Source organism: Adiantum capillus-veneris, chromosome 7, assembly GCF_014529385.1.
Source record: "Adiantum capillus-veneris isolate H3 chromosome 7, ASM1452938v2, whole genome shotgun sequence".
NCBI lineage: Eukaryota > Viridiplantae > Streptophyta > Polypodiopsida > Polypodiales > Pteridaceae > Adiantum > Adiantum capillus-veneris.
The window spans coordinates 95774262-95794818 of record NC_140937.1 but is presented as its reverse complement, the minus strand read 5'-3'; the positions used below and the strand labels follow the sequence as shown (position 1 = coordinate 95794818).

General features: G+C 47.7%; 1 protein-coding gene across 21 annotated transcripts in view; it reads left to right on the top strand.

The window, feature by feature from the left end:
* The window catches only part of LOC147454260 (cilia- and flagella-associated protein 100-like), a 131204-nt gene that overhangs the window by 43465 nt on the left and 67182 nt on the right, over positions 1-20557 (top strand). The window lies entirely within an intron of this gene.

Genomic DNA, 20557 nt, shown 5'->3' with positions numbered 1-20557 from the left:
AGAAGTGGCGGCAGGAGCACCGCTCAACAGGCACCTTCTCAGCAGGACCCCAAAGGCTGCTAGCGTTTTTGCTCCACATAATCTTGGCTAGCGTTTTTGGACAAGACACCGCAGATCAGCCAGCGTTTTGCATTTGCAGAGCCACGGCGAGAAGACCACAGCAGATCAGCCTAGCGTTTTTGCATTTGTAGAATCCCGGCGATAGAAACTCCATTTCAGCCCTAGCGTTTTTGCATCTGCCAGCAACCTCAGCGTTTTGCAGATCTATCGCGACAGAATCAGCCCTAGGACCAGCGTTTTCAGTTTTCAGCAGTTAGACATCGCAGATCAAGTCCCAAACCACGCAGATCTCACCTTCCCGCAGTAGTTCCTCGCCGCACGGTCAGTTTCCGCAAGGTTTACAGTTTCAGCCCGGAAAACGCAGATTTCAGCATCTGCGTTTTCAGCGCGTTGTCGTCGCATCATCGCCATCGACATTGTCATCGACATAGAGTCAGAATTCAGCAGATAGAAAATTAGCAAATTTCAGCCCATAGCGTTTTTGGACAGCAGTAGAAAGATTGCAAATTTCAGCCCTTAGGTCAACTTCGTCATCACCGTCGTCATTGCCGACATAGCCTAGACTTGCATCAGTCTCATGCAAACCATTTGTACCAGATTGTGCAATCAATAGTAGACCACTCTCGCCGACGAGAGTGGGGCCTTCGGAGGAGGGTTTTACAACGTCTCTGGTGTTGTATCTCTCTTCTCTCTCTATCTCTCAGTCTCATAAACTTGCACGCACAGTGTCCACTCGCTTTGTTCGTGATCATAGCACTTCCCATTATGAACGGAGCTTCTGTCAGGCAGCCATTGAGGCTTTCGCAGCTCTCAAGGTTGCGGTGACAGAAGCTCCGTGTCTTATCCTTGCTTCTTGGGATGATCCCTTTGAGGTATGGACGGATGCGAGCAATGTCGCCATAGGCGCTGTGCTCCAGCAGCATGGTCGTCCTGTACTTTCCTTAGCTGGAAGCTCAATAGTGCGGAAAAGAATTATTCAATTTATGATAAAGAACTTTTGTCTGTCATTCACTCTCTTAAGCATTGGAAGCATTTTTTGTATGGTAGAGAGTTTACAGTGCGCACAGATCATCAAGCCCTCAAGTGGCTCCAGTCTATGCCTAGTGCACATTGGAGTGATCACCAAGCGCGGTGGTCATAATTTTTTGAGCAATTTGGCGGTTTGATTGAGTATGTGCCTGGAAAAGCTAACCCTGTTGTAGATGCGTTGAGTCGCGAAGGACAGGTTTTGGCTCTTGAGTCAAGAACCACATTTTCTATACAGGGTGAGTCTTTTGACAGCATGAAGAATCAGTATGCAGATTCGGAGTTTGGTAAGTATTGGTTGCAGGCTCTTGCTTCCCAAGGGCCCAGCAACTATCTCATTTGTGATGGATTGTTATTTTTTCGTCAGCGTTTATGTGTGTTGCTCTCTCTCAGGCCAACCATATTGCATGATGCACATGATTCTCTCACGGGTGGGCACAGGGAATGAACACCACATTGGAAAAGATTGAACGTTTTGTTTATTGTCTAAAATGCGGAAAGATGTGTTTTGTTATGTCACACAATGCACTATATGTCAAAAAGTAAAAGCTCCTCGGGGTAAGCAGCAAGGCCTCTTGCTTCCGCTGCGTATTCTCGAGGGACCTTTTCAGGATATCTCTATGGATTTTGTGACTAAATTACCACCAAGTCTGCATTCAAGGAACACTCAATGTTTAACGATTGTTGATCGTTTCAGCAAATTTTGCATGTTGATTCCTTGTAAAGCCACAGTTACTGCACAGGATGTTGCACGATTGTTCATTAAGCATTGGTATCCCCTTTGTGGTTTGCCAAAGTCCATTGTTTCAGATAGGGATGTTAAGTTCACGTCCAACTTTTGGCGTGCTCTCTTTGAAAATTTTGGCACAAAGTTGAATTTTTCATCCGCTTTTCATCCACAGTAAGATGGTCAAGGAAATTTATAATCAGTTAGCTTTTGATGTGTTGAAATCTTATGTTCATGATCAGCAGTCTCAATGGAAGCTCTATCTCCCATTGGTCCAGGCTATTCTAAATGATTCCTTTTCTTCTGCTATTGGTCGAACTCCGTATGAGGCAGCTTTTGGCCGTCGATTCCAGTCACTTTTGACTAGATTGGTCAATCAAATGCCTGATGCCAATGCTGAGAGTCAGTCATTGGATGAGATTTCTGAGAGTGTGAAGCTTCGGCTAAGCAAGGCTCAGGAATCTTATTCTCGACAGGCTAACAAGCATCGTCAGGAGGTCTCGATGAACAAAGGAGATTGGGTGTATCTACGAATCATGAAACAGCGTTTTAAGCAAGTTGGAAAGAAATGTCCTAAGTTGTCTTTTCGTATGTATGGTCCATTTCTAGTCATCAAAAAGATTAATGAGGTTTCAATGAACTTGCAATTGCCTAACTCATGGTCTATGCACAACGTTTTCCATGTTTCTTGGTTGAAAGTGTTTCAGGGAACACCTCCAAAGGACGTTTCGAAAGAAGACGAACCGGAGATCATCGCATGGAGCCGGAGCAAGTCTTGTTGCATCGGTTTTGCCATGGTTCAAAGAAACAAGTACGACAATATTTTTTGAAGTTCAAAGATCGAGGAACCCATGAAGCGGTGTGGGTAGACGAAGAGTTCTTCAAGGATTATCCAGAGTTGTTGGCGGACTACAAGGAAGCCATGCAGCTCGGTACCAGTACCTCACTTTAAAAAGGAGGGGATGTTACGTGACACATCCAACCCTATGTGTCCGTGGACAAGCTACATCATAACAGGGTTTCCGTCAAGTCCAGTCGGTTTAGATTAGAAGTGATCTGGCACTTTTGTGAGTTTATTCGTAGACCGTGCATGCGCAGTTACTCAATGTAGATGCATATCCTCTGGTTGCACACTGCATAAGCATAAGCATTTCCATCAGATTCCATCAGAGTCAGTTTGGGGATTTTTCAAGTGACTTTATCCTATTTTCCCCTATTTTTAACATTTTTCACTTATTTATTGACTTCTGTTGGGAACTCAGTAGGGCGAATTGGGTAAGTTAATATATAAGCAAACCCAAGTTAGCACAATAGGGCAGATGAGCAAGGAGCACAGTAGGCTTCCCAAGCAACAGGTGTTCCCTCCCTCTGTCAGCAAGACCCTCCCCAAGCCACCTTGGTGAGGCCACTCCACCATTAAGCCGAGCGTTTTCTCATCGCTAGCCTCTCTCCCTTCCTTGGCGCTTTTCAAGCTTCAGCCCATCGCCATCAAAGTTCATCTTGCTTGGAGTTTTTATCCCCTACCGGCAGCAGCCTCAGCGTTTTACTAACACTAGCATGATCATTGCAAGAACCTCAATGTTTTGTCATCAGTAGGAGCCTCTACAAATCAGAGAATTTCAGCCATCGAAACAACAGTAAAATAGGGATTTTCAGCCATACGAAAACAGCCCAAGATCTTCCAGATCCTCCGCATTTTCCCCCTTTGTGGACAACAGATAGAAGAGAACCAAATTCAGCCCTAAAGTCATCATCGTCGTCACCGACATAGTCCCCATTTGCATCAGTCCATGCATCATCATTGTACACCTGTGCAATCAAAGTTAGACCACTCTCGCCGACGAGAGTGGGGCCTTCGGAGGAGGGTTTTACAACCTCTCGGGTGTCGTATCTCTTTTCTCTCCTTCTCTCAGTCTCGTACACTTGCACGCACAATATCTACTCACTTTGTTCGTGATCATAGCACTCTCCATAAAGACGGAAGGCTCTCTCCTTCCCTAAGAACTAAAAGGAACCTTGAGCAAATAAAGATCACTAATCTTGAGAAAATACAACATTCATTCCGCTGCACCTTACACTGGCACCCCTCGAAATCGGCCAGTCTCGATTTGGAGCTGATGTGAGGATGTTTGTATCTGCCCAATAGCGCATCTTATCGCATGAGATAAGTGCGTATCCATGTATGCAGGCCTAGTCACAAAGCCGTCCTCCGTGAGCTGGAGATGTCAGAAGACAGGCACCACGTGCCAATAGAAAAGAACAGACTGAACAGACTTTTAGCACTTCAATAACAATTGAACTGAGAGAGAGAGAGAGAGAGAGAGAGAGAGAGAGAGAGAGAGAGAGAGAGAGAGAGAGAGAGAGACGACACGCGACACTGAGTGGCGGAATTCCACCCCAGAGAGTATTGGCCCCAAACCTGGCGCCCCTTTCTGTATTTCTTTATATTGCATCAACACAATACAAGCCGGTACTCAAGACTCTGCACCTTCTCTTGGAAGCATGCTAGAGAATGAGCCCTAACCTTATATTTAAAGGCCCTAGGCCCCAAAAGCAGTTTAAAGTAATAAGCCTTCAAACTCAAAAGCATTTGTTCCAAAAGCAAAGGCAAAAAGCTGCCAACGCAATTTACGGAAATCCGTATAGCTTGCCACGTCATCAGCCAACACAAAACGCGGAATTCCGTATAGCCTGCCACGTCATCATGTCAGTGTGATTTTCGAAAATCTGCCACGTCATCAGTTTGCGCAAGTCTTGAGATTCCTGCTTTATTTAAATCCTTTATGTCACTCAAGGCCCCATCGGACGGGGTCCCCATAAGTTGGTAGGACTTCTTCTTTTGTTACTTGTTCTCTTAGGGTTTAGGCCCCTCGGTCCACATCTGCAAGTTGGCTCCCTTCTTCAGGGCTTTGACACGTCATCAGTTTGTGACAGGAGAAGATGCTCTTTGTAGAAGGCCATCTTCGTGCCCAACTCCTGTGTCGGCTGTATCCATGTGCTCCTGTTATCTAGTTGGATCAGGTCCTGGCGTATGAGTCTGGTGATCTCTGTCCGTGTGAGAGACAGCAAGGGTGCATCCAGGGAGTAATCTATCCATGTTGAAACCATGCGACTGAAACCATGCTGTCATCTATCCATACCAACATGCTGTATCGCCTTGTAGAGCTAGTTGTCGAGATGACTCCAGGGCAAGCCGAGTGTATCTGTCCTTGGGGAGATCCCATAGCCCGTGCATAAAGGATACTGATCTGGTCAATGCCTCCACCATGAGGGGGGGAGGGGGGGGGGGCGCGGCTAACTCGGCTCAAATAATCTCATGCGGCACTAAGGCCTTAGCTTGAATCATCCGAGCGATCATAGAGACCAGAGGCCTCTCCATACATCTCCATCCGTCTGTGTTGCCATATCTCCCATGGTGGTCTACTGAGGGTCCCCATACCTGAACTCCATAGAGCATAGCTTGAGTCAGTAGAGTGTCAAAAAGCTAGAGCTTTGTTCGCGGTTCCTGAAACTGAACCTGCGAACACATCCTCTCCAGCCCTCCCAAAGCTGCATATGCTCTCGTTAGTCTAGTCTCTGATGCTCTCCTTAGTGAAACACCAGTCCACCGAAGACTACCCCAAGATAAGTATATGCATCTGTGTACTCCACAATCTCCTGGCCATACGTAAATGTGGGTGCTGACCTCCTGATCCATTGTGGTGTTGTCACGAGGAGGTGGCAACTGTTAACTATGTCACGAGGATGTGGCAACTGCTAACCTTAGTTGTTGGTTTCTTTCTAATGATTTTTGTTTTATTTTTGAAACCCTCTTTTTGAAGTTGCAAACGGTCGGACATTGTATGGCCAATGTGAACGGTAGTTTCACGCGCAGACGGGAAGTTGGTCGGCACTGGAATTCGTATAGTAAAAGGATGTCTAGTCTCAGTCCAAGGTCATGTAGGTCCCCCCATCGCACTTAGCAAGTTGGTGGATACTAGGAAGTGAACTCAATAAAGGCATAAAGTCAAGGTGGGATCACCAAGAGAAAATACCCGACAATTGGGCCACATTGCATTTTTGGATGCGCTCCCAATGGGAATAGATGGTCAAAAGAAGAGTGGGAGCCCAACGGAAGCATCTTCTAAAAATTAGGGAACTGCTATTTTGGGCCGTTAAATGTGTTCGCGTCATTACCTTCGGAATGACAAGGGGAACATTTTACAACTCTGCCGTGAAGTCAACTGGGCAACCGATCGGGAGATTTTTAGGCGGCAACCCTGAAACGGGAAAATGCTTGTGATCGTGCCAAGTGGCGCATTTTAATGCACTTTCCTCATGCATGAAGAGGTAGCGCTGAATTTATAGCTGGGAGGCTCATTTTGGAGTTTCTTGTCACAGGTTAAGAGCTATGGAGTGCTTCCTTTCCACTCTATGTACAGTGTGGTGCTAGGAGTGATGACCTGCACACTACACACTGCTCTCTCTCTCGAGTATGGCTCGAATCCTTTGCTATAGCCTCCTTTGAAACTATGTAGCTCCTCTTCTCCATCGGGGTTGTCTAGATCTCCCTAGCTCCAATGCTCGGTCTATGAGAATGCCAGTAGTGCGGGTAGACCTCTCCATTGTTGGCTGCTCCTCTGTCTGTTCTTCTGGGTGTACAATATCTAGTGTGAAGAAATCTGTGATCTGTCTCTGGGGTTGTCTCTCTTCAGCTCTCCTCAGTAAAGTTTCTCTATGCCTGTGTGACTCAAGTAGATATAGCCCAAGACATCTCTGATCCTCATAACTCATGACCCTAGATAGAGGCCCAAAACCTTCTCTGAATAGACAATGAAAACGGCCTCGTATCTCATAGTACACTGTGCAATGACATATGTAATGTACTTCTGTCTCTGGCTCTAGATGGCATAAGCGGCATATCCTGCTATCTGCTGGTGTCCCTCTGAATCTGCCAGTTTCAATCTCGAGCTGATGTGAGGACATGTGTATCTGGCCAATGGCACAACGCAAACCATGAGAAAGATGCATGTCTATATAGCTAGGTCGAATCACAAACCCATCCCCCGTGAGGTGGAGAAGATGCTCTCTATAGAAAGCCATCTTTGTGCCCAACTCCTGTAATGGCTCTATCCATGTCCTCCTCGTGTCCAGCTGGATCAGATCCTGACGAATAAGTCTATTAATCTCTACCCGTGTCAGAGACCTCAAGGGTGTTGCAGAGAGTATTGAAAAGGAGGCAACCTGTCCATGGTGAAACCATGTGTCTGAAACCATGATGCCATCTGTGCAAACCAACATGATGTATCCCCATTAAGAGCTAATTGTCTGGAGGACTCTAGAGCCACCCTGGCATATCTGTCTCTGGTAGTATCCCATAGACTGTGTACAAAGTAGACTGATTTGGTAAGCGCCTCAATCTCCATAGGGCGGGCAGCTAATTCCGCTCGAATGATATCATGCGATACGGAAGCCATGGCTCTAATCAGCCGAGAGATCATAGATACCAGGGGATTCTCCATACGCCTCCAGCCATCCTGGCCTATAGAAGGTCCCCAAACCTGCACCCCATATAACATAGTAGAAGCAACCAATGTATCAAAGAGCCATAACTTTGTCCTAGGTTCTTGGAACTGAACCTGCGAGCACATCCTCTCCATTCCTCCCAGAGCCGCACCAGCTCTAGTTAGTCTAGTCTCTGCTGCTCTTTTCAAAGAAAATCTCGGCCCAGTAAAGACTACCCCCAGGTAAGTGTATGCATCTGTATACTCCACAATCTCCTGACCATACTTGAAAGTGGGTACTGATCTCCTGACCCATTGCGGTGTGGTGTTAAACACCATAACCTTGGTTTTACCTAGGTTAACACACAATCCACTATCCTCTGCAAAATTGCGTATTGCATCCAAATGTCGTTGCATACCTTCTGGTGAGTCAGATATTAGCACAATATCATCAGCATATAGCAACAATGGGATCCACGTCCCTGCCAGCTGGGCACCCCTGTCACCCTCTCTGTCCATGTACTCAGACACCTCATCAACATACATACCAAATAGAGTAGGAGACAATGGGCAGCCCTGTTTCACTCCAATAGTAGAGTGAACTAAATCAGATACCCCTTCCGGAGTGCGTACATGTCCTACCAGTGATCTGTACAAAGCCATGATCCCCCAAATCACCTCTATGGGCACTCCCATTTCCTGCAGTCTGCGCATCAATCGAGCTCTTGGTACCATGTGAAATGCTTTGCTAAAATCCACAAAGCTACAATAGATCCGTCTCCCATGTGATCTGCCCTCCTCAATGATGGCCCTGAGTGTCAGAATACGATCAAGAGTGGAGAAACCCCTCCTGAAGTCGGCCTGACCTTTGCTCGTACACCCTCGCCCTCTGCCCAATTACTTAAGTGTTGCTCCAGAATAGATACCTACAACCGTGCCAATGTGTGTCCAACCATAATAGTGCAGTAGTTCCCAGGCTCTGTAGGGTCCCCAGCCTTGAAGATGGGCACAATATTAGACAACCTCCAAGTCTCAGGTAATCTTTCACACATGGCACGATTGAACAACACTGCGAGAACCTGCATCAGCATATCCCTGATATGTATAAAGTGCTCCGCTACTAGACCGTCATGATCATACGCCTTCCCGGTCCTCATCCTGTTGATGGCGCTTTGTACCATCTCAGGTGTAAAGAAAGTGCTCGTAGCTGGGCAAGGCTTGGTAGGGTCTGGAAGGGTTCCTGTCCAGGAACCGTATATAATGATGTCGCATATTGGCCCCACACATCAGGTGAAGTAATCACTGGGAGAGGGGAGTGCTCATGGAAGAGTCGCCACGCTTCTCCTGAATCCCTACTCAAGAACATCTGATATAAGTCTCGTTCTATCTGAGCTAGGTAAGCTCGCTTCTTCCGTCGCACAAGGCGTTGGAAAGCAATCCAAGACTGTCTGTAATTGATGACTCCTAAAAGAAGATCCCTCTGAAGCCGGGCTCCCATCTCTCTGCATTCCTCATCATACCAACTATTCTGGGGCATGCTCCCAGAATGTCGTCTCTTGCCCGGCTGAGTGTGTGGGTATGCCACTGATGCAGCCCCATGTAGTGTCTCAGTCAGTAGAGTGGTGCACTCCTCCACTGAGAGGCCTGTATCATTTGTACCAGCTGTGCCTTCCAATAGAGGTCCCAGATCTCCTCTGTATAAATGAAATCAATCTCTGGAGTAGATGTATAGCAGGTGTGTGACTTGCCTCCTGATGTCTGGGTTGTACTATATTGAAATTTGACGGATAGCGTCAAGAGAGCATGATCTGCTGCTATGCCCACTGGCGTGGCTCCCACAGTGAAATCCTGAATGTAGGGGATAAGGCTCGGTTGTGTCATAACATAATCCACTGTGCTGGCCCCATGTCTGTGTGGAAAGCATGTGAGACCGGCTGCCCCAGGAAATCATTGTATGCCATTAAGTATAGCTAATCCATGTGTAGTCGTCATTTCCATGAGGTATCTCCCATATTCCCGTCTGCTCTCTATCATCTGAGCATCAATCAAGTCCCAACTCACCCACATCGAGCTCTCTAAGCATCTCATTTGAAGTGTCGTAGAAGATTGTCTGCGAGTTGCCCGTTCGGGCATTGAAGTCCCCTAGGAGAATGATATCACCATCCCTAGAAAACTCCCATATGTCATCATCTAGTATAGAGAAAGGCGACTGCCCTCCGGATGCAGCATACACTGATGTACTGGGAGGAAAGTAACATATGGAAATATATAGGAATCGACCTGTGTCAGCTCTCAGTCTTACCCACATATATCTAGCATGATCATCTCTTCGTACAATATGCAGTAATGGTTGTAGTTCCTCTCTGAATAGCACTGTTACTCCTCCTGAACCTCTACTCCCATGCTCGGATCTCGCATTTGTCCTGTGAGCTATCTCCCATCTGTATCCCACCACATGTGGCATCACCTATCCAAGGGCCTGATGAGTCTTTGAGAAGAATACAATATCCTTGTCTTTGAAACTGTCCATAATTGCACCCACGTCCAACCTCATAGACCCATTACAATTCCACGTAGCCATCTTCAGCGTGGTCCCATATGTCTCGCACCGTCATGCAATGCGCCGCTCTAAAATCACCACCCGTCCATCTCTATAGAAGGCCATCTTTCCCTTCTCCCTTGCCGCTGTAATCTCTGGCATTACCTCTCTCATATGTGCGAGCTGTGAGAGTCAGGTCATCACCAAGGAAAATACCTGTCTTTTTGAGAGTAGGCCTCTTCCTCAAGAATTCCTTCTTCTCTTCCAACTAGGGAGCGCGTAGTATGAGAGCTCTCCCTTTTGAAGACTCTCCCGTGCCATCACTTTTCTTACCTACCCTCCATGCCTTTGTGTGCAGAGGCTTCTCCATCCCCATCATGGATGTAAGGCTTGTGACCTCTTTCTCCACAGACCAGTCACTCTCACATGCAGTGCTCGCATCCGCCTTCTTTGTTCCTCTTCGAGGGTCATGTTGATAAGCGTCGGTGTACACAGAGTTTCTTGGCCTTTCCCTTTCTTGGCGACCTCAATCCATTTTTCGGCCTCGTCCGCCTTTTTCTGTGTCCTTGTTATCATCTCCGCCCATGAAGATGTCTTTGCCACACTCAGTTTTTCTTCCTCTGTGATCATCCTTACCTGTTCCTTGATTTCGTTGATTTCATCTATTACCGAGGGCTGAAATTCGCCTTCCTCTAGTCCACATCTTACTCTATTAGCAAGCTCCTATTTAAGGGCTGAGACTTCTTTTTTGAGTGTCCGTATCTCGGCGTTTGGGTTCTCCTGTTTGAGGGCTGAGACTTCTTCTTTGAGTGTCTGTATTTCTTCGTTAAGGCTCTCTTTCTCCTTCTTCCATTGTGCGCCTTCATTGAAGACCATCTAAAGGAGGTTGGCCTTCTCCTTCCACCATCCTTCCATCTCTGTTTTCCACTCCTTCATTTCCCTCTCCATCTGCGCCATCCGCTTGTTTGTGAGCATGAAGGTTGCCTTTGCTCGCGACTTGCAAACAGGTGAGACAATGACGGCATCTGTGTCCTGTGCAGGGTCTTGTGCAGAAGAGATGTCTTCCATGCTTTGTCGTTCAAGAGATGTATCGGGTTCACTTACCATTTCGCACACAGAATTTTCCACTGAAACCTACGCGTATGATGTCACATATGATATCTAGCTGAGCTACGCGTATGATGTCTTCCCAGCTACATGTAGGATGCCTGACCTACGCGTAGAATGACGACCTACACGTATGGTGTTTGTTGACCTACGTGTGTGATGACCCTCCTGCGTAACTGACCACCAATTGCTGCTGTCCAGCTTTTATGCAGTAAAACCTCAGATGATAAGAGGGCCTTGCGCCAGATGCCTTAACTCCCAACACTGTCCAAAGGTGTCCTGCTCATATCACGCAGCCCCTGGCAGCTTGAGAATGCCTGCAAGTGAAGGCTACCCCGAAGGGCGCAAAGCATGTACCCTGCTGAATGTAGGTGATGCAGTCCCTAGCGGGTCTGCCCTAGCTTCAACCCCTGTAGGAAAAGAGCGTCTACGCAACCCCCTGTTGGAGATAACCCGCGCAGTCAACAAGCCCGCTCAGGGCGCCGAATGTACCTGCTCGCAGCCCCCTTCTGAGGTACTGCCCCACTGCAAGAGCTCGAGATAGAGCCCTCTGTGATATCCCGAGCACAGCCCTACTGTGGCTGCTCCGACCTGCAATATTGTGATGAAAACAGCCCTTCCAGGACCTGTGGTACTGAAAGCAGCCCCCGTTGGATGGGAGGCCTGCTGTATTCACCCGAAACCTGAGATGTAGGGGCGCAACCTGCTACCCCGCGACCTGCTCCTGAGAGAGAGAGAGAGAGAGAGAGAGAGAGAGAGAGAGAGAGAGAGAGAGAGAGAGAGAGAGAGAGAGAGAGAGAGAGAGAGACCCTACCTGACCCTCGCGCTCAGCAGCCCGCCAGAGAGAGACCTCGCGCTGCTGCAGGAGAGAGATGTCGCTTCACCCTCGCGCTCAGCAGCCTGCCATGTGCTCAGAAGAGAGAGGTCGCTTCACAATCGTGCTCAGCAGCCCGCCATGTGCTCTTGCCCGCCATAGAGAGAGAGAGAGAGACAGTCACGCTCAGCAGCCCGCCATGTTCTCTTTCTTGCCAGAGAGAGAGAGAGAGAGAGAGAGAGAGAGAGAGAGAGAGAGAGAGAGAGAGAGAGAGAGAGAGAGAAATGAAATGTTATATTAACGTCTTCAAAAGGCCAAAGTGACCTATGAGACCAGAAAGTTACAATGCGGTGTATCTGATACAAAGTCAGATTAACAAAATAAATTAAACTAGGATAACAAAATATAAATACTGCGGGATCCTAAACTAAGCAGTACAATGTGAAGACAATATGGGAGGGGAGTAGAGATCCATCTTCATCTGCACTCTGGATGACGAAAGAGTATGGCTTGAATCTTTTGCCATAGCCTCCGAAATTGTGTAGCTCCTCTCCTCCCTCGGGGTCGTCTAGATCTCCCTAGCTCCAATGCTCGGTCTATGAGAATGCCAGTAGTGCGGGTAGACCTCTCCACCGTCGCTGGTTGCTCCTCTGTCTGTTCTTCTGGGTGTACAGTATCTAGTGTAAAGAAATCTGTGATCTGTCTCTGGGGATGTCTCTCTTCTCCTCTCCTCAGTAAGGTTTCTCTATGCTTGTGTAACTCAAGTAGATGAAGCCCAAGACATCTTTGATCCTCATAACTCATGACCCTAGATAGAGGCCCAAAACCTTCTCTGAATAGACAATGAAAACGGCCTCGTATCTCATAGTACACTGTGCAATGACATATGTAATGTACTTCTGTCTCTGGCTCTAGATGGCATAAGCGGCATATTCTGTTATTTGCTGGTGTCCCTCTGAATCTGCCAGTCTCAATCTCGAGCTGATGTGAGGACGTGCGTATTTGGCCAATGGCACAACGCAAACCATGCGAAAGATGGGTGTCCATATAGCTAGGTCGAATTACAAACCCATCCCCCGTGAGGTGGAGAAGATGCTCTCTATAGAAAGCCATCTTTGTGCCCAAATCTTGTAACGGCTCTATCCATGTCCTCCTCGTGTCCAACTGGATCAAATCCTGACGGATGAGTCTATTAATCTCTACCGGTGTCAGAGACCTCAAGGGTGCCTGAAGAGAGTATTGAAAAGGAGGCAACTTGTCCATGGTGAAACCATGTGTCTGAAACCATGATGTCATTTGAGCATACCAACATGATGTATCCCCGTTAAGAGCTAATTGTCTGGAGGACTCTAGAGCCACCCTGGCATATCTGTCTCTGGTAGTATCCCACAGACTGTGTACAAAGGAGACTGATCTTGTGAGCGCCTCAATCTCCATAGGGGGGGCAGCTAATTCCGCTCGAATGATATCATGCGGTACAGAAACCTTGGCTCTAATCAGCCGAGAGATCATAGATACTAGGGGCTTCTCCATACGCCTCCACCCATCCTGGCCTATAGAAGGTCCCCAAACCTGCACCCCATATAACATAGTAGAGGCAACCAAAGTATCAAAGAGCCATAACTTTGTCCTAGGTTCCTGGAACTGAACTTGTGAACACATCCTCTCCATTCCTCCTAGAGCCGCACTAGCTCTAGTTAGTCTAGTCTCTGCTGCTCTTCTCAAGGAAAATCTCGGCCCAGTAAAGACTACCCCCAGGTAAGTGTATGCATCTGTATACTCCACAATCTCTTGACCATACTTGAAAGTGGGTATTGATCTCCTGACCCATTGCGGTGTGGTGTTAAACACCATAACCTTGGTTTTACCTAGGTTAACACACAATCCACTATCCTCTGCAAAATTGCGTATTGCATCCAAATGTCGTTGCATACCTTCTGGTGAGTCAGATATCAGCACAATATCATCAGCATATAGCAACAATGGGATCCACGTCCCTGCCAGCTGTGCACCTCTGTCACCCTCTCTATCGATGTAATCAGACACCTCATCAGCATACATACCAAATAGAGTAGGAGACGATGGGCAACCCTGTTTCACTCCAATGTTAGAGTGAACTAAATCAGATACCCCTTCCGGAGTGCGTACCCGCCCCATCACTGATCTGTACAAAGCCATAATCCCCCAAATCACCTCTATGGGCACCCCCATCTCCTGTAGTCTGCGCATCAATCGAGCTCTTGGTACCATGTCAAATGCTGTACGAAAGTCCACAAAGATACAATATATTTGTCTCCCATGTGCTCTGCCCTCCTCAAAATGATGGCCCTGAGTGTCAGAATATGATCAAGAGTGGAGAAACCCCTCCTGAAGCCGGCTTGACCCCTTGCTCGTACCCCCTCGCCCTCTGGCCAATTACTCAAGTGTTGCTCCAGGATGGATGCATACAACCGCGCCAATGTGTGTGTGTGAGTGTGTGTGTGTGTGTGTGTGAGAGAGAGAGAGAGAGAGAGAGAGAGAGAGAGAGAGAGAGAGAGAGAGAGAGAAATGAAATGAAATGAAATGTTATATTAACGTCTTCAAAAGGCCAAAATGACCTATGAGACCAATCAGTTACAAAATAGTGAATCAGTTACCAATCAGAGAGAGAGAGAGAGGAGATCGACACAATATTAGGGACCAGAAAATGGGTTCGTCCCCCTCGTAATAGTATCTTTATTATTGAGGAGAAGTCTATACAAGCACTTGAACTGAACATATTACCACATTCGTTCTAGAATAATACTTGATGGTCCCTGGAAGCCTCAGCTTCCGTTTCCTAGGGCATAACCCTATTCCTAGGAACTCCTGTTTCTTATTCCAAATCCTTGAGAACCAAGGTTCTCGCCTCTGGATCTCACCTTCCAGACTCGGGGCATGGCATCCCTGCAACTCTTTTCCGACTCTGTTTCCAGAGCTCTCTTCCTGCAGAACAACTCTGCTTTCCCGGACACGAAGTCCTTACTTGGGAATCTCAACTTCCGGATCACGACTTGAGAGACTATCTCTCTCCGATCCGTGGATCTACTTCCCAAACTCGGGTACGAAACCCTTCGGCTGACCTGGCTCTAATTCCTCAGAGCGGTTTTCTCCTGTAGAGGCTCATGCCTTCCTCTGCAGGAAGCTCACCAGCAAACAAACACTCATAGATCATAACATGGAAATCGTTACCTTCAAAGTCCTGATGCTCGAAGGAAACTCGGTTCTCAAAAAGCAATTTCCTGGAAGAGATCTCTACATAGAAAATCCTCTCTTCCAATCCTACACACAAAAGAGGTGTGTTCTTGGGTTTCTTCTCATAAATCAGCCCTGTCCTCGTCGTTCATGGGCTAAAAACAGCAACTTGTCGCGATGGATTCGATCTTTGTAGGCCTTTCTTTACGATAGTACCCGAGTACATGCTCTTGGCGACATCTGGTACATTCGGGGCAGCCATGGGACTCGCCGGCGGCGTCGTCTTCACCGCTGAACTTCTGCAGCAAAATCCTCTTTCTTCCAGCGCTGGCTGTTTTCTTTCTTCCTAAGAGAGGGAGGATTCGCCTTTTATTGCTCCCGGCCATCGACAGGAATAGGGGCCACCTTGTTAGCAGGAATAGGGGAGGGAAAGGGGCGCTAGAGAGAGGGGGAGAGAGATCGCTCATGTTCAGCCAGAAAGAGAGAGAAGAGGATCGTACATTCTGCTTCGTATATGCAGTGCTGGTTTTTTTTTGCCTTATTTTAATTGAGGGCCTGCCCACTTATTAAGTGGGCGGCCGGCCTTTGTTTAAAAAAATGGTATGAACCTGCCCAAAAACTTAATAAAACCTTATGTAGCGAGGAAAAGGTGTTGTGCTCTCTAGAGTGGGCACTCCTCAGTGCAGTATGCATGAAACCTCATTCCAACAGAAGAAACATCATGCAGGAACGTGACTCGAACACATAAGAGAAATATGACCCAAGACACGATACGACTCAAAACACAACTGCAAACTCAACTCAATGGAACTCGACAAGCTCAAAGAACCATACAACTCTGGTTGGCAGGACACACAACTCCAAGCTTAGGACTCCGGGTACAATGGGGGTGTCGAGGCTCCAATGTGCAGGGAGAGTGCTAGTGGCGTGCAAAACCCTAGACTCGGGACGTGCAAAACCCTCGACTGAGGACCTCATACTGGACGCTAAACCATACAGAAGTTGATAATGATGCGTACCCACCACTAGAACCAACCACTCATATGTATCTCCTAAGAGCCACCAACAACTGGCAAATATCCCAATCGTGCTAAGCTTATCTCCTAACTGAGGTGGTGGTGATCTGGCCACGGTGTCCATTGGACCACCATTCGTAACACTTGCCATGTGTCACTACCCAGGCGAGAGTCCGCCCAGTGTGGACTCAAGTCCAACTGTAACTAACTGTCTATCCAGTGCCCGTGACACTGTGGCCCTGCTACAGGTTGCCCGGCACAAGACCACTCACCTATTAGATTCTTCATCTCTAGATGCTTCGCACCTTGCCTACAAGCTTCACAGACATCACGTGCACTGGCCCTTGGTTGTGGGTTGGCCACCTGTACACCTGCTGGACAGGGATCTTCAGACACATTTAGGGTTTTGCTCACCACTTTGCCCGGCCGGACCTATTCTGGTCCTTTTCTATTTTTTCCTCATTTATGGGTTTCTTGTGCACGATCGTTGGGGCTTCTGGTCTGCCCTACCTACTCCCTATTCTCCTATATATAGGAGGGGGGGATGCACTCTCCCATTCATATCTTCTCTTGTACACAATTACTTTTGCCATGTTAGGTACAACGGAATGATTGTTTGGGCTTTGCTCAAGATGAGTGCTCCGAACTATGCTCAAGGTTCCTTTTGTTCTTATGGAAGGTAGAGCCTTCCGTTCTTAATGAGAGAATGCTATGATCACAAACAAAGTGAATGGACACTGTGCGTGCAAGTGTATGAGACTGAGAGATAGAGAGAGAAGAGAGATACGACACCAGAGACGTTGTAAAACCCTCCTCCGAAGGCCCCAGTCTCGTCGGCGAGAGTGGTCTACTTATGATTGCACAAAGTGGTACAATGACGATGCAATGGACTGATGCAATCTGCGACTATGCCGATGACGACGACGGTGATGACGACGATGACTTTAGGGCTGAAATCTGTAGTCTTCTAACTGCTGAAAATCTGCAAATCTTTGGGCTGTTTTGGGTGGCTGAAAATGACTGTTTTGGCTGCGTTTTCGAGGGCTGAAAATGGGGGTCTTCTGCAAGGCTTCAAGGGCTAAATCTGCTACTGTGTCTAATGCTGAAAACGCTGCTGTTCTGATGCTGAGTGGAATCCAAAAACGTTGGCTGTTCTTCTATGGCAAGGATGGTGGAACCAAAAACGCTAGGGGTACTGCTGGGGTTCTGCTGAGAAGGTGCAGACTTGGGTTTGCTTATATATTAACTTAGCAAAATTGCCCTACCTACTTTTGTTGGAAAGTCACTTAAAAATAATAAGTGAAAAATACCAAAAATAGGCTAAATGCATTGGAAAATTCCCCTGATTGAATCTGATGGATTTTGAAGGGAATACTGATGATCATGCTGTGTGCAACCAGAGGATATGCATCTACACTAAGTGACTGGGCATGCACGGTCTATGAATGGACTCACAAAAGTGCCAGATCACTTCTAATCTAGACTGACTGGACTGACTGAACCCTTGTCATGTTGTAGCTTGTCCACGGACACATAGGGTTGGATGTGTCACGTGACATGCCATCTGGAGTTATTGGGGCTTGCCAGTCTTTTCCGTCCGTCTCTTGCGTGTCCATCGCCATTCTCTCTCTCTCTCTCTCTCTCTCTCTCTCTCTCTCTCTCTCTCTGTGTGTGTGTGTGTGTGTGTGTGTGTGTGTGTGCTGCCCTCACGCGCACTGCTGCTGCTGCCTCGCGCGCTCTGCTGCTGCCTGCGCGATGTTACACGCAGCCCCCCAGCGCCGCTCTCCCGCCTCGCACCCCCTGCGCCCCCCCCCCCCTGCGCTACCCCCTCTCTATCGCCCCCTCTCTATCACGATAGGTCGTGCTGCCCCACTCGCCTAACCTTTTACACTTTTTACATTTTTACATACATTATAACTCTATCGCCCCCTTTTTTAAATCTATCGCCTATCGCTTGAGCTCTCTACTTTTACGTTTTCTGCATTGTAACTCTATCGCCTATCCCCCCCCCCCCCCCCCCCCCCTTTTTTTTTTAGTGCTGCTTCTACGGGGGCGTTTCCACTGCTTATTCAGAGAGGGTTTTGGTCCTCTATCTAGGGTCATGAGTTATGAGGATCAGAGATGTCTTGGACTATATCTACTTGAGTTACACAGGTATAGAGACACTTTACTGGGGAGAGCTAGAGAGAGGCAGTCCCAGAGACACATTACAGATTTCTTTTCACTAGATATGGGACAGCCAGAGGAGCAGCCACCACTGCAGAGCTCGTCCCACACTCATTCGACCACTACTGGCACTCTCATCGACCGAGCATTGGAGCTACAGAGATACAGACGACCGCGACTGAGGAGAGGAGCTACACAGCATCGACGGAGACTACAACAGAAGATTCGAGCCATACTCTCTCGACATCCAGAGTGCAGATGAGGATGGATCCTCACCATTTCTTCCATCTTTGTTTCACACACTGTTACATCCAGTTTACCGGGTACCTATTGTATCAGCTGCTACACCCACGTAGTTTTAGATTGTAGTAGTAGTAGTAGTATTTTGTTCCACTTCTAGTTCTTTTCTAGTTCTTTTGTACCCAGACATGGTATTAGATTCACTATTTTGTAACTGATTGGTCTCATAGGTCATTTTGGCCTTTTGAAGACGTTAATATAACATTTCATTTCATTTTCTCACTCGCTCTCTCCCCCCCCCCCCCCCCACGCGCTGTCTCCCCCACCCCCCCCACCCCAACCGCCCCTCTCTCTCTCTCTCTCTCTCTCTCTCTCTCTCTCTCTCTCTCTCTCTCTCTCTCTCTCTCTCTCTCTCTCTCTCTCTATCAAAGAATGAGGAAGCTGAACAATAAAGCCGACCCCCTAGAGGATGCCATTCAAAAGTGCAAAGAGGAAATGACGGAGAGCATTACCAAGATGAACCGCAATCTCTTGGGCACAATAAACATGCTCGAAGGACGCATGCTGATCCAAGAGAGCAAGATAAATACGCTGGAAGACCGAGTGACGACTCAAGATGAAGAGATTGTGTCACTCAAGAAAGATCTCGCCGAAGCACAATCAAGAAACACACTGGAAGAGGGCGAACTGCAATCCTCAGTAATCGAAGAAATCAACACGATCAAGGAGCAAGTACGGGCCATCAAAGAGGGAGAAGAGCAACACAAAGAAATGACGACTTCTTGGGTGGATGTTCTTACCAAAACTCAACAGAAGGCGGATGAAGCCGAGAAATGGATCAAGGTGGCCAAGAAAGGAAAAGGCAAGGAGATAACGTCCACGTCCACACCCACTAGCATTAATCAGACACTAGAGGAGGAGCAAAGAAGACCGGTGCGCGCTTTACATGTGAGAATTTCCGGTGTTAAAGACAAAGGCAATGTGGACGAAGAAGTAAAAGAACTCACAGCCTTGATGGGGGTTCATGAGCCGACGCACACAAGGGCATGGAGAGTGGGCAACATAAAGAAAAATGGAGGCAGTGGAGAACCTCCAATGAAAGAGCACTCATCCTCCGTTTTCCCTCCATGGAAGCAAAGAAGTCCTTCTTGAAGAAAAGACCAACTCTTAGAGAGACTGGCATCTTTCTCGGGGATGATCTCACCCTCTCGCAGATCGCTCATATGCAGGAAGTAATGCCGGAGATTAGAGCGGCAAGGGGAAAAGGCAAGATTGCCTTTTATTGAGATGGAAAAGTGGGAATACTAGAGCGGCGCTCCACATGACGGTGTGAGACATATGGGACTACACTCAAAGTGGCTGCCTGGAACTGTAATGGATCTATGCGTCTTGACGTGGGTGCTTTTGAGGATAGCTTTACTGGAAGAGACATCATCTTTTACTCTGAGACACACCAGGCCCCTGGGCAATCCATGCCTCACATCAGTGGATACAGGTGGGAGACAGCTTACAGACAGGAGACACGCTCAGAGCACAGAGGACGGGGCTCGGGGGGAGTGGCAGTGTTATTTAGAGAGGATCTGGAGCCATTGATACATATAGCCCGGAGGGATGAGCAAGCTAGGTACATGTGGGTGAGACTGAAAGCAGAGACATACAGATATCTCTACTTGCTATTTGCTACTTTCCCCGAGTACATCAGTTTATGCATCACCCAGAGGACAGTCCTCTTTCTCTATTTTGGATGATGACATATGGGAGTTCTCTAGGGATGGTGACATTATCATCCTAGGGGACCTCAATGCTAGGACTACCCATGACAAGGCAGTGTTTTATGATACTTCAGAGAAGATGCTTAGAGAGCTAGATGTTGTAGAGATGGGCCTGTCCAGACTATCACACGATGTGGAGTATACAGAGTATGGGCGACACCTGATAGACATGGGCACTGCACCTGGATTGGCCATCTTGAACGGCCTACAGAGATTTCCTGCTGCGGGAGGTTTTACATGCTTCCCACACAGACATGGAGCCAACACAGTGGACTATGTCATGGCACAGCCTAATCTCATCGCTAGTATCCAGGATCTCACTGTTGGGCCCAGATCGGTTGGGGTGGCAGTGGATCATGCTCTGGTGTCGATGACCATCTCCTTCCAGTTCAGT